Raw genomic sequence first — 9,488 nt, 5'->3', positions numbered from 1 at the left:
ACTTTTTAATTAGTGAGACTGGAACAAATTGTTAAGATATTTGGAAAAAGATAAATTGAGATTATTATTCCGTATTAAACAAAATAATAAACCCAAATGGATAGAGAATGCAAAAAACAATAACAAATAAGCAAAAACAGAAATCATATTAAAGTAAAGCATGGGCACATATATTACTCTGAGCGTAGGAAATAACACTCCATTTCTCAAAATACAGATATAATAAAAGAAGATTAATAGTTTGACAACATTAAAAGATTTCTTATGGGTAAAAAATTTATTCTGATCCAAAAGCAAAGTCACAAGATAACTGTCAAATTGGGGGAAATATTTACAACATTTATCACAGGTAAAAGACTAATAACCATATTATATACAGGTATTTTTAAATCTAAGAATTTAAAAGACCAAACTTCCAAGAGAAAACAGGGCAACAGAGAACATAAAAAAATACAATGAAAACAAAATTTAAAAAGACATAAACATATGAAATAATGTTTACTCTCATAAGTAAATTTAATTAAACCAATGGATCTGACATTATTCACAGTATTCATATACATATTCATGACATACCATTTTTATTTTTTTTTCATGTTTATGTACTACTGGGTATCCATCTCAGGTTATCTAGCATCTATGCTAGGAAAGTGCACTACACTGAGCCACATCACTGCCCCATTTCTAATTTTTGAATTAGCAACATTTTGAAATTATAAATAGACACATGAGGAGGCAATGAGGAAAGCACTATCCCCACACACTGATAAATAGCTATTATTAATTGAGTATTTATTATGTGGTAGTGCTTTACATACTCAATTTCATTTAGAATTTACCATAACTAGTAGGGTTTCTTATCATCTTCTGGTTTAGATATTTAGAAACCAAAGCTTAGAATATTTAAACTACTATCCCAAGGTCACACAGGTGGTATTTGAGTGAGAATAACCTGAATGACTCTTTAGTCCAAATTCTATAAATCATACACTTATTTTAAAAATGTCCAGGGGTCACACTGAGAAAAGAGAAGGATCTCCTGAAGAGGGGAAACTTAACAATAAAAAGAATTATTTGTTGTCTCTTGATAAGGGAGGTTTCTTCTACCTAGTCACACTTAAGTTTCCCACCCATTCTTCTTTCCTATGTAAAAAAGTTTGGCCAAAACGAGATAAAAAAAAAAAATTAACACATTTATATGGCAACAGCTATTTATCCAAAAGAACTAACAGAAGAAGAACCAATTAAAACTGTTGTCTGGCTTGACAGTGGTACATATGTGCAATCCCGGCAGCTGGGGAGGCTGAGGCAGGAGGCACACAGATTTTGAATTTAGCAATTTAGTGATACCCTGAACAACTCAGCGAAATCCTGTCTCTAAATAAAATATGAAAAAGGGCTGGGAATGTGGCTCAGTGGATAAGCACTCCTAGGTTCAATCCTCAAACCCCCTCACACCCCCCCAAAAAAGATGAAAAGGTGGGGCTGGGGATGTGGCTCAAGCGGTAGCGCGCTCGCCTGGCATGCGTGCGGCCTGGGTTCGATCCTCAGCACCACATACCAACAAAGATGTTGTGTCTGCCGAGAACTAAAAAATAAATATTAAAAAAAAAAAAAAGATGAAAAGGAACACTTGGGAGTGCCTCCTAATCAGAAGGAGGCACAAAATCTTTGTTGTTTGGGATTACTAAGCCTGGGGCTGATGTTTGCCATCTTCCCAAGTGCAGAGAAGTGAAATGTTCCTTTTAATTGGGAAGAAAAAGGCCAACACAGAACTGAGAAATAGAAATAATCTGATTGCTCGTCTTTTATGCTCCTCATTCCAACATTGTCAAAGCATTTCTTCTCTAAACTATTTTTTTAAAGTTATTTCAGGAAGAAATATTGCAACTAATTTAATTTGTTTTTACATAGAACCACAAAGGCATGTTAGTAAAACTTTTTGATTAAGAGAAAGACTAATCATAAGTCACTTTAAAAAGTGATTAGCATGACATTGAGGTATACACTGAACAGAAGGGAGAGGGATTGGAGGCAGCACCCTAGAGAATTGATCTAGTGCAAAGATAGACCTGGTGAGTGATGTCAATACCTAAAATGGTTTAATGGAAGAGCTGTCAGGATAAGTAAGTAAAAACACTACCAAAGAGGTAACCACAAGGAGATGAGTTTGAGTTCAGCTCAGGATGGGAGCTTTTACTCTCAACCAGTAACTGCTAAAGGTAGGCATAGCTGGTTTCAATAGAAGAGATGGTTGAGAGTGTAAATAGAAAATGAAGAACAAATCTTAGACCCTAACCTTGTAATACTTGTCAGGAACAGAAAAAGCAACTGAATAAAAAAGACTAAGGAATATAAAAGAAGTAAAGGAAAAAAATAGGAAAAAATGGAGTTTTTCATGTCAGTTTCATTTTGTTTTTGGATGAAGTGTGACTTCAGGTTCATGTACCTGATTGGTCTCAGAAAATGTGGTAGAATCCAAATAAAATCCAAACAGCCAAGTTATGGATTTAGCTTTCACATTTGTACTCCTCTTGTACCCTGAAAATTTCAGCTCAGGACACTATTTTCCATCTTAAACATTTCTAGCAAATTGTGCCAGGCTTTTTGCAATTTATGTTCTTAATATGACACATTAAATTAGTATGTATTATTGTATTACATTTTACTTTATCAGGAATGATTTATCACCTAAAGCTAGATATGTTTCAGGAAAAAAAATGTTAAAATAATGTTGCGAAAAAAATAATAAAATTAATATGAGTGCTGTTTACAATGTAATTCATTATAAACAGTAAAAAAAATCAGACAATTGAGCATTGCTCTGTAAAAATTTCACAGACAAGTTGGCCTGTTGCTGATTAAGAAATTAGGTTTAAAAGTCTTCTTCTTCATTCAATGTCTGCATGATTTCAATACAAACAAAGAAGATATATCTGTTTCTGTTTTTGTTTTTAAGTGGGAAAGCCTGTAAATATGGATTACTTAATAAGAGCTGAAAAAAAAAAACAATCACAGAACATATGGAAGTATTTTCTGGATCACTCTCTACTGCTTAGGATTCAAGGAAAAGTAGTCAGAACCAGACTATAGCAGAAATTACTCAAAATTGCAAATGCTGCCTGAAATGTTTGTAATAAGATTTTGTGAATGTATGCCTCAAAAGGGAAAAGCAGAAATTTAACATTGAAGATTTATCCTTTATTCTCACTGAACTTTCCATCTCTTCATTTTAAAACCGAAGACATTGCTTTAATATAAAGTGCAATACTTTCAAATATCACTGGCATAAACACCATCTCAAATCAAGTTTTCCTTCATTTTCCAGATATTGCTTGTTCTCTAAAGAAAGCATTTAAATATCCCTTCATATTTTATATCTAAATTATGTTTCTTTTAAAAATATAGAAAAGTAACCAATAGTTCTGCTTTTATGAAGATGAGTTAGAATTAACTATTAACTGTTTCTTCTGCTAGTACAACTAAAACCTTTGGATAGTACATAAAAATCAAATGAAATCAAACCAAACAAACACTATTTTGAAAGGTGGAGAAAAGGTCAAGTGGCTAGCTATCTTAAATTCAAGAAATTATTAAAAATGGCAAGAGGTTGCCAGTTGCTGTGGCGTAAGCCTGTCATTCTAGCTGCAAAGAAGACTGAGGATGAAGGATCCATTGTTAAGTTACCTTTAGCAACTTAGTGAGACCCTGTCTCTAAAGAAAGTCTTTTAAAAAGCATAAATAAGGACTAGAAATGTTGGTTGCTTGTTTACTATTTAAGTGCCTCTGAGATCAATCCCCATTACCAAAAAAAAGGCAGATGTTGAATTCTTGGGTTTTCTTTTTTATGTCATGTATTCCAGACATGAAAGAAACTCTTACAGTCTGAATTTAACCAATACAGGTTATTTCTTATAGATTAGAAATTATATACTAATAAAATATTAATTACTAAAATAATAGGATTAGAAAATAATTGTTACAGAATTAGTAATGTTAAGTTACTCCAATCTGCTATAGTTAAAAGATAAAAAGTAACAATACAACAATATAATCACTGTAAGACATAGAATCTAAGTTGCTAACAATAAGATATAGAAAATATAGTGTGATAAGTATAAGCTTAGAGGTCTAATATAGTTACACATATTTACAGATATTTACAGATAAATATAGAGATGGATATAGAGATCGATGTAGTGTTATTTTTAAATTGTTTTTGTGTAGACATACCAATGAGGATGTAGAGGTAAACAAATGAGGATATAGGCCCCCATAAATGAATATACTTTTTTCTCTTTTTACTCTGCTAACTGCATTTTCAGCCCTTGTATTTTGCTTGCTTGCAATTTGCAAAATTCCATAGGAAAGTCCTCAGGGTATGATTTTCTTTGCTGTTTTCTTCCTGAAATACTTTGCTCACAAAAAAATCAGGGCTGCTGTTCTTTCAGAGAGCACTTGGTCTCTGATGAAAGCAGTCTCTGGCCAGGTAAAACTGACAAAATACAAAGTTTTGATTTGTTTCTAATTCAGAATTAGTGTGTTTTCTGAGTGGTCTCCCCATAACAAAATAATGGCCTAAAAATAACTGAAAACATTACCAGAGACAGACAAAATTAAATTAAAAAAGGAAAAAAACAAAACAACAACAAAAAAAGAAAAATGGCAAATGCTTCTTCTTTCTCTATACCCAAATGTTCAGGAAAGAGGCAACCTCACAAGAAAGAACACTTTAGGCAATAATCTTGCTACTACAGTGAAAAGCCACAAGAGTGGCTCTATTTTCACCATACCAGCAAACTCTGAGTACAGAGCCCATACTTCTTTAAAAACATATATTTGTAAATGAAACATTTTATTTATTTATTTATTTATTTATTTATTTATTTATTTATTTATGGTGCTCAGGATTGCACTCAGGGCCTCACACATGCCAGGCAAGGGCTGTACCACTGAGCCACAACTCCAGCCCCAGAGCCCATACTTCTACCGTCACCAAACTATAATGAAGCAATCAATACCCTCTCCTGTTGGGGTGGTATCAGAAGAGTCCAAAATAGAGCTAGACCTTACCAAAAGCAGAAAAGTTTCTCTGTTTCCTTCTAAAACAACCTTCAAATCAAAAGAGAATTCAGTGGGGAATTCATATTTCTATCCTCCACCACAGCAACCATTATAGTAAGCATGAAGTCCTCAGGATTGGGTCAAGGATCATGCCACAGGTTTGTTGTTGTTACTGTTTTCCTGTTTTTGTTTTGTCCCTCTAATGCCCATAAAAGTTGTTGGATGGATGTACTTGGGTATTCTGTCTATAAGAAACTCAGTGAATATATATTACTTACAGCTGAAAAAATGATGGAGAAGATATGTCTTTAAAACATTCATGAGAAGGCAGAAGTGGCTATATTAACATAAGCTGAAGTACATTTCAGACAAAAAGTATGATGAGTAACCAAAAGAGATATATATGTAATAATAAGTGGTTAAATCCAACAAAACAATCATGAACAGCCGCATCATTCTGCAGTCATGTATAACAAAATAGCATAAATGAATAAATTTAAAAATGAATACCTTCAAAATAACAGATCTATGTGACACTTAAATTACATATCACTTAAAACCAAAGTAAATATTCTTCTATTAACAACTATTTTCAAGCAGTTGATGGTTCATAACAAACTCAAATAGTAGTGCTTCCACCACACACAACCTCCAACACTATCAAAATCTCCAACCAGAATTGTACATTTCTTAGAATTTGTAAACACTTTAAAACATCGGCATTACTCAAATCTAAAATTCAAACTATGGCTCATTTTTGGTGTTAAGCATTGAAAAAGTGTAATGCCATGAATCAACCATTATAGTATCATGTAGAATAGTTTCATTGTGTAAAAAATTATCTTAGCTCTGCCTTTTCATCTCTGCTTCTTCCCTAACTTCTGGCAACCACTGATTATTTTACTTTACCCACAGTTTTGTTTTTCCCATATTATCATAGTGGGAATTAAGTACTACATAATCTTTTCAAATGGATTCCTTCCTTCACTTATATGCATTTGAGACCCTCCCTGTCTTTTCATGTTTTAGTAGCTTATTCATTTAATGGTGAAAATCTTTGATTATCTTAATACGTGAAAGTTTACTTTTCCATTTATCTACTTCAGAACACTTTGGCTGCTGCCATGTTTTATACCTGTAAATAAAGCTGCTATAAACACCCAGGGTTTTTGATTTTATGTGGACATAAGTCTTCAAATTCTTTGAGAAATTACCAAGGAAGATGATTTCTAAAGTACATGATGAGGATGTTTAGTTTTAGAAGATATTACCAAATGCTCTTACAATGTGGCTGTACACATAATATGTATATTTAATTATATGCATAATCACCAATATTGTTGGTATCATTTTAAACATTACTTTTTAGAACAGTGAAAAATGAATACGATTTTTATCTTATCTCCCTACTCTTTTCCTAATACTTCATGTAGATACAAGTTTCTGATTTATATTATTATTTTCTCTCAGAAGAACTTCTTTTTAATATTATTTGTAATTCAGATCTACTGGCAACAAATTTAACATTTTTTGAAGAAGTCTTGATTTGTTTTATTTTTGAAAAATAATTTTACAGGGTAAACTAGTATAGGTTTTTTCCTACACTTTAACATTTTATTTTATTCCTGTATGAAGGAGAATTCCTGAGGAGAATTCAGATGTGGCTTTTCTTGGTCTTTATTTAGTGTAGTACATTTATACATAATATTGGGAATTATTTTGACATTTTCATAAATGCATATAACATAGTTTTCTCCATTTCAATCCCAAGTATTGTCCATTGACTTTACTCCTTCCTCCTCCAAACCCCCTTAGTCTACTATATTTGTTCCTTTCTATTTATCTATTTATTTCCTTAAATGAGGCATTGTAGTATATTTAAAATCATAACATGTTGTGATATGTTCATACATATACTTAGCATAATTTGGTCAACTTCATTCCCTAGTTCTTCTCCTCCCCATTTCCTCTGCCTTCATCTTTGATTAATCACATAAAAACTTAGTGGAGAATTGCATCAACGGACTAGACCAATTTTAACATTATGAGGAATCAAGGATAATATAGGTGCATTGGAATACTTAGTCAGAAATAAAGGGAAGAAAACAATGAATAGAATATATAGAGCTCTGGAACAACATTAAAATGTCAAACTTGAAACAGAGAGGCATTGAGAAAGGGGAGGAGAAACAAACTAATGGCATAGAAAAATTATTCAGTAATATAATAGCAGAAAATGAGCTTAATTTGGGAATATTGTAAGGTTGAATAGTATGTGACTTGGCTCTGCTGTAATAGTAAATAGGGTTCAGTGTCTTCTTTCAAAATGGTTCCAATGTTGGGAAGAGTTGAGGACACAAAGAGTAGAGTATTAATAACTGAATATTCACTCAACCCAAGGCACTTGAAAGAAGCTCACAAAATTGTTCCTTGCTAAAAGAAGTGATAATCATCCCAATAGCTGGGTAGACATACAAGCAGTGTGAAAAACAAGGGAACAAACATCCTCAAACAGCCTACAACACACAGCAACTGACCACATTGACACTACAGTTAAGGAAATGTCAGAAAAATGCTTCAGAAAATTTATAGTTAAAATGGTCAATGAGCCAAAGAAGATTTAAAAAACAAAATTAAAAATATTGGATTAATAAGATCATTCCTATAAAGAGGTAGAGGTTCTGAAAAAGAATAAAATGAAAATCCTGGAAATGAAATACTTAATAAATCAAATTAATAATTCAATACAAAATATACACCAATAGATTAGACCACTCTGAGGGTAGATCTCAGGCCTTGTAGACAAAGCATATTATCTTGAAAATAATAAACTTAAAATAAAAAGATGTTAAAAAATCATGACCAGGATATTCAATAGCAATATGGGTAAATATCAAGAGACCAAATTTAAACAATCATTGGAGTAAATTAAAGCTCTGAAATACAAACTGAAGGACTGCACAATCTTTTTCAATTAAATAATAACTGTAAAATATTCCAAATCTTAGGAGTGAGATGGAAATTCAAGTCATAGTCATATATATATATATATATATATATATATATACACACACACACACACACACACGCGCGCGCACACACACATACACACTCCAAATAGAACCACAGAAGATCTTCTCCCAGACATATTTTGAAGTAAGTGCCTAGTTATGGAACAAGGATAGAATTTTTAAAGCTGAAAGATGTCAAAGAAAGTGACAAATTCCTAGAGACATTTGACCTACCCAAATTGAACCATAAGAATGTAAAACTTAAGTAGACCAATATGAAGTCATGAAAATGAAACCGCTATTAAGTCTTTGAACAATGGAACATCTATGACCATATGAATCCTTAGCTGGGATCTGTCAGACCTTTAAAGAAGAAGTAATGTTATACTCCTCAAATTTAATTCCATGAAATAGAAAAGGAGAGAACAATACCAATTCATTCTGTGAAGCCCAGTATTATCCTAATAGCAAAACCAGACAAAGACACATCAAGAAAAGAAAATTTCAGACCAATATCCCTGATGAACATAGATGCAAAAATTCTTACCAAACCACACTAAAAAAATCAAGAAGACAGCGTGTATCCTGATACAGTGGGTTTCATCCCAATTATTCAAGGTGTGTTCAAAATATGTCAATAAATAAATGTAATTCAGCACAAAGGAGAGTTAAATAAAAAAATTACATGGTTATCTCAATAGATTCAGAAAAATATTAGACAAAATCTACTACCCATTTATGTTTAAAACACCAGAAAAAAAAAGGATCAAAGGAAGTTGTCTCAACATTTTAAAAGACATCTATTTCTCAACAGTGAGAAACTTGACTGCCACCTTTCATCTTTCATTTATTTGACTTTACAATTCCAATATACCTGAATAATCTTTTGATTTATTTTTAAATTCTGGTAGCTACCAATATTCAACTTAAATAACAGATTCTTAGCATCAACAGACAAATATAAAAATCATAAATTTTTATTTTCATACTTAATTTTAAAAAATTCTTCATTCCTGACATATCTGCTTCAATGTATGTCAAACAGTTGGCAAACTATAGAAAGGCAAATTTAGTGTCAGTATGATGGTCATCATGAGAGAAAATTTTACTCACATAGAATGAATTTTTTACATCTATAGACAATTCACACTGTACTAATAAGTATAGTCAGAAATATTAATATTTACAGTATTCAAAATTAAAAAGCTATAAAATATTTTCCACAATACTATAAGACAAAATAATATAAATATTTCTGTATTGGTAGGCATTTAATTAAAATCATTTATTATCTTTTGAGCAATGGGAAAAAATGTGTACTATGAAACCCCTAACCAAAAGAAAGCTCAAGAAGGTCTAATAATATGAAAGAAAAAGAACCTCAAAACAGACCTATGTGAGGTAGCACATTAC

The sequence above is a fragment of the Callospermophilus lateralis genome, unplaced genomic scaffold, assembly GCF_048772815.1.
Source record: "Callospermophilus lateralis isolate mCalLat2 unplaced genomic scaffold, mCalLat2.hap1 Scaffold_2702, whole genome shotgun sequence".
In the NCBI taxonomy this organism is placed as follows: Eukaryota; Metazoa; Chordata; class Mammalia; order Rodentia; family Sciuridae; genus Callospermophilus; species Callospermophilus lateralis.
The sequence above is the reverse complement of the archived record's forward strand: the minus strand, read 5'-3'. Positions refer to the sequence as shown.